Here is a 6,607-nt window from a genome sequence, read left to right on the forward strand (position 1 = left end):
AACCACAGATACTTCTTTGCTTATGAACCACAGGTACGTCTTTGCTTATCAGCCACAGGTACTTCTTTACTTATGAACCACATTTACTTCTTTGTGTATGAATCACAGGTACTTCTTTGCTTATGAACTGCAGGTACTTCTTTGCTTATCAACCACAGATACTTCTTTGCTTATGAATCACAGGTGCTTCTTTGCTTATCAACCACAGATACTTCTTTGCTTATGAATCACAGGTACTTCTTTACTTATGAACCACAGATACTTCTTTGCTTATGAATCACAGGTGCTTCTTTGCTTATCAACCACAGGTACTTCTTTGCTTATGAATCACAGGTATTTCTTTGCTTATGAACCACATTTACTTCTTTGCTTATGAATCACAGGTACTTCTTTGCTTATGAACTGCAGGTACTTCTTTGCTTATGAACCACAGATACTTCTTTGCTTATGAATCACAGGTGCTTCTTTGCTTATCAACCACAGATACTTCTGTGCTTATGAATCACAGGTACTTCTTTGCTTATTAACCACAGGTACTTCTTTGCTTATGAACCACAGGTACTTCTTTGCTTTACGAACACAACTATACTGAAACAGTGATGTATTACAGAAAAGAACAAAAGAGGTTGCTGGTTGGGCTGACTTCTTTTAAAGTAGGTTGTATACAGCCCAAAATAAAGATGCATGTTGATATAAACACTCAGGACCCACTTTCACAAAACATCGTACATCAGTTTTTCGTAAAAAAAAAAAGTTTGGGTAAATAACATCGCCTTATGGCACAATAACCTAGACAATGTCTTTTACAAAAAAGTTAGAAGAAATGTGAAGTTTTGTGAAAGTGACCCCAGTTCTTCTTTACTGTTATCGTGTAGTTATTTCCACATATGGCATTTAAAGACTGTAATAATTCTGCTTATGTTGGTACCTGAAGCAGGTGTTGTTTGGAGTTAAGACCTAACCTTTGTGTGTGTGTGAAAATGGAAAATGGACAATGATAGACAACACTTCAAAGAGAGAGGCCTACCTGTGATTTTGCCATTCCGTCTTAAGGCTATACTTAAATGTTGTGATACTACATACATGTACGACTTCTCAGAACTGAGCTCAGGTATGCCTGTAGGGTGCCTTGTGTAACGTTAGCCTGTGGTGGTTGGCTGATGTCTGTATAGTTTGATATTACTTAGAGCAGGAAGGATTTTGACTTGGGGCTTGGAAATGACATTGACTTGACTTTGGGCATTTAACAGATACATTTTTGGCATGTATGGGTACATAAATGGGGAACTTTTCCTTGTTCCCCCCATTGCGATTTTTGGGGGCAAGGCAGGCAGCAAAGTACTTGTTGATTACCAGAGAACAGTGGTCACTCCAGCTTCAACCCAAATTACGATTGTGCAGCAAAAAGTGCCTCATGAACTTTGATGGCAACATGAATTCTGAATTGCTGCAAATTCTTGGCTGCAAATTTGGATTTACTGATACAGGAAGATATAAGGAGGCCCTTTCAAATTGATTTGGAACATAGATGTTTCTGCGTAATGATCCAAATAGTAAGTTGACCACTTGACTTGCTGAGCGACAATTTTTGTCTTAGGGCTTAGACATTCTTTTCCAGAGTAGGAGTAAAGTTGACATCTATAAGTGCAAATGAGAACAGCATCTTCAAGAAGAACTTCAAATCTTCTTGTACTCTCATTTTTCTTTGTTAAAGATTTAATTTAATGTATGCGCAGGTGGAGTAATCTTGGTTACATATATGATTGTTATGTAGACCATGACCTTACTCATGATCTGACCTGACCTGAATTGTCAAGGACATAAAAGAATAGGTCAAGGTCACCGGTATAGCCTTTAACATAAGACTTTAGCCAACAAAATGAAGATGTGCATGTATACAGTTGTTCTGTAGTTGTATGATAAATACAACAAAGAAGAAGTTTTTTTTTTCATTGTTATGCAGATTTTGCAACTTTGCTAGTATTTTTCTTTTTCTTAATTACTCATTGGTGCAGATTGCAGTATATTTAGTATAGTTGGAGGCATGTAAGTAGGCATATATGGGATTGGTGCTGAATGTGCGAAATGTTAACAACAAATAGGTTGCAACCAAAAATATTTAATAGCATTTAGACAATTAAACTTCTTTCCTTACTTGTACTGTGTTCTGTACCTCAAACAGGGGCTTTGTGCATGTAAGGATCTGTGTTCCTTTCAGACGTTCGCCACGATATGGCTGAAATATTGCCGATGTGGTGTTCAGCCATGATCATTCATTCATTCATTCCTTTCAGAGGTTCAAACAGCTTTGCAACTCTTAATTAATAGTTTTTCCATAAGCAAACAGATTAGCTTCAAGTAACTGTTCTGGATTAGAAGTAAAAGAGCTCATTTTGGCCTCATTGTGATAGGGCGTTTTAAAATGTTCAAAGTAACCAGCCATAAGTATACAGTAGTATATAGGTGACATAGGTTGTGGTTACTTTGCTGAGCATGCTATAGTGGCTTGTTTTGTTGCATTTGGTTATTTTTGTTCAGCATCTGCCAGTCTCATTTGTTTTCCATCAAACAACAGTTGAAAGCATACTGTTGCATTTCATACTTTTGGTGGTTCTGTTACATAGTGGCGTGTGTTATTTGTTATGTTTTGGGAAATGTTGAGCATGATCAGTTGTCATGGTTATGTATTTGTCTGGCTCAGTTAACATGCACTCCTCATCTACAGCTTTACTGTGTCAACATAACAGACTCTTTTTTTTTTCATACTAGTATTCTACTACTTGTTTACCATTTGAAATATGTTCATTTGCATTAGTGTACAGATTCGGCATTTCTTAATTGTCATCCCAGTATGTAGAACTATTAAATTTTATCTTCTTCTGAATTATACAGATATTTACATTTTAAGAGCTTTTGTTCTTATACATGTACACGTATACTATAACTGTATTACAATATACCGCTTATCTCCTTAATGCACTCTGTCTTTACCTGTCATTTGCAGATTATTGAATTGTTCAGTCTGATGGAATGTATATGTATACATCATCGTGTACCAATAAACATTTCTCAAACTAAATACATTTAGTTAAATTTTGATATGGAGAATTGAGAGATAATATAAATAACAAAATTAAATGTGTACCTAGATTTTTATATTAGTGTGTATAATGTGTGTTATGCAAAGAAATGCCACGAATAAACACATATCTGATTGTGAAAAAACTTGCTTGTTTCATTTGTGGGAACTTAATGCAATGATTTTTTTATTTATTTCGTTGGTGTTTTACGCCATACTCAAGAATATTTCACTTATACGACGGCAGCCAGCATTATGGTGGGAGGAAACCGTGCAGAGCACGGGGGAAACCCACGACCATCTGCAGGTTGCTGCCAGACCTTCCCACTTACGACTGGAGAGGAAGCCAGCATGAGCTGGACTTGAACTCACAGCAACCGCATTGGGGAGAGACTCCTGGGTCATTACGCTGCGCTAGCGCCCTAACTGACTGAGCCACTGAGGCCCCTCTTAATGCAGAGTGTTCCCCTCTCTGATCTGAAAGTATTGTGGTGTGTAATTTCAGCGTACTGTAAATCTTCAGGTATGAATTACTGAGGGTGAACTTACTTTGACAATTATGAATTACTGAGGTTTGACTCACTATGACAGATATGAATTACTGAGGGTGAACTCACCATGACAGGTATGAATTACTGAGGAGGATCTCACCATGACAGGTATGAATTACTGAGGGTGATCTCACCATGACAGATATGAATTACTGAGGGTGAACTCACCATGACAGGTATGAATTACTGAGGAGGGTCTCACCATGACAGGTATGAATTACTGAGGGTGATCTCACCATGACAGATATGAATTACTGAGGAGGATCTCACCATGACAATTATGAATTACTGAGGTTTGACTCATTTTGACGGGTATGAATTACTGAGGGTGAACTCACTATGACAGGTATGAATTACTGAGGAGGATCTCACCATGACAGATATGAATTACTGAGGAGGATCTCACCATGACAATTATGAATTACTGAGGGTGAACTCACTATGACAGGTAGGCCTATGAATAACTGAGGGTGAACTCACTCTGACAGGTATGAATAACTGAGGGTGAACTCACCATGACAGGTATGAATAACTGAGGGTGAACTCACCATGACAAGTATGAAGTACTGAGGGTGAACTCACTATGACAGGTATGAATAACTGAGGGTGAACTCACCACGACAAGTATGAAGTACTGAGGGTGAACTCACTATGACAGGTATGAATTACTGAGGGTGAACTCACTATGACAGGTATGAATTACTGAGGGTGAACTCACCATGACAATAATGAAGTACTGAGGGTGAACTCACCATGACAGGTATGAATTACTGAGGGTGAACTCACTATGACAGGTATGAATAACTGAGGGTGAACTCACCATGACAAGTATGAAGTACTGAGGGTGAACTCACCATGACAGGTATGAATTACTGAGGGTGAACTCACTATGACAGGTATGAATTACTGAGGGTGAACTCACCATGACAGGTATAAATTACTGAGAGTGAGCTCACTATGACAGGTATGAATTACTGAGGGTGGACTCACTATGACAGGTATGAATTGCTGAGGGTGAACTCACCATGACAAGTATGAAGTACTGAGGGTGAACTGACTGTGACAGGTATGAATTACTGAGGGTGAACTCACTATGACAGGTAGGCCTATGAATAACTGAGGGTGAACTCACTCTGACAGGTATGAATAACTGAGGGTGAACTCACTATGATAGGTATGAGGTACTGAGGGTCAACTCACTGTGACAGGTATGAATTACTGGGGGTGAACTCGGTATAACATTTATGAAGTACAGGGGATGTACTCGGTGTGGCAAGTACAAATTAACAAGGAATGTTGACTAAAAATATTACTGCTTGATTCAGTACTGAATCCATGATCATTGTATACACGGTAATTAATATAATAATTTCATACCAGTAGAACTACCATTATTTTTACAAGCCACTGAGAAAATGTTGATATCAAGTCTGTTGTCAGGAGTCAGGTCTCATACATGTACATAAAAGCTTACAATAATGATAATAAATCTTTATTTGAGGAAGGTAACATGTGTTTTGCATGTTAAACTCAACCCGCTCTTGAACTGAACTGCCTTCTTGACATAAAATTCCATGGATAATTCCATGAAAATAACTATTCTAGGTTTATATATAATCGCCAACAGTTATCTAGTTATCAAAAAAAAAATTGCAGTATTGAAAAATTGCCACTATAATGCTGAGAAATGCATTTGTTTAAATCCAGTGGCTTTGAGACATGTTCCATCTGCTTAGAACAAGTTCATTTTGTGACCTCAACAGTGAAAGGTCATTTTGTGACCTCAACACTGACTACAGGTGAGCTACTCGCCGGCCACTGACTTAGAGATGTGGACACAGACCCCCATTACAACTTGCGTTTTTCAGTAGGGACGATTGTAGTTCTGTGTATTTTAGGGTGTAAAGTCTTTTTTTGCTGCCAGCCTGCCGTTTTTAGTGTACAAGTGCATGCTTGGTATGAAAATGATGGAAATTGTCTAAGCTTTGCGCAGGTATGAGTTTTAATGGTGAAAGTTTGAAATTCTGGGCGAGAGGACACAAGGAGACAGGTGGTGACGAGGCTGCGAGTGACGTCCCCTTGGCGTTGCTAGGCACCCCTCCCAGCTGCCGGCATGTAAAGGTCCAGATTTTTCCAGTCAACCTATGTCAAGATTTTTACAGCTTCTTTCTCTCAGGCTGGGCCAGGTATGCACCAAAGCTTATTGGCCTCGGAATGTTTGGGACTGAGCTACAGCGCTAAACGTTAACATTGTCGCTTATGGAAAACTAATGGGGGTCTGTGGCCTGATCTGTCCACTTGTGCCAAAACATGTAATATGTCACTGTGTGCTCAGATTTGGCAACAGCCTGATAATATTTGGTGGGTACATCTGCGATGTGGTTTGCATTGACATGGAACTTGATTGAGCAGTTTTAAAGCTTTTTAATTCTATATTTTCCCCACATATCCATTTTGTCTAAAAATGGGCTAAAGCGCTCTGTGGTCAAGGGTAGTACAGGAGTATAAACAGACTGGACCAAACACAGACAATGTTTCATTGTTCCTGGTTTTTAAAATGTCTCTTTTGGGGCTGACATTTGATAAATAATGCAAAATTTGAGTGCTGCGAGTGAAATTGGAGTATGTGGCTGATAGATAGGGTGGTGTGATTAAGGATGGTCAATAAGGCCTTGCATCACATATAAGGGCCCAGCCTCACACAGGTGGATAAAAACACATCAGCAGATTAATTTACTTGGCTAGAGTAGTAGAGAGGGCCAGTGTGCATTTAATTTACAAACCAAGTCAGGTTCCTCCCATGTGTGCCACCACACACTAGGTAAATGTGCTTCAAATCATCCTGCAGGTCACAAAACATGAAAAACAGGCATCTCTGCTGGAACACTGTCTGCTGTTTTGGGCATAGACTTGAAGTGGACAAGGTAAATTTTCCTCTTTAAACTTAAAAATAAACCACTGTAGGCATGTAGTTTTC

Source organism: Liolophura sinensis, chromosome 10 (assembly GCF_032854445.1).
Source record: "Liolophura sinensis isolate JHLJ2023 chromosome 10, CUHK_Ljap_v2, whole genome shotgun sequence".
NCBI lineage: Eukaryota > Metazoa > Mollusca > Polyplacophora > Chitonida > Chitonidae > Liolophura > Liolophura sinensis.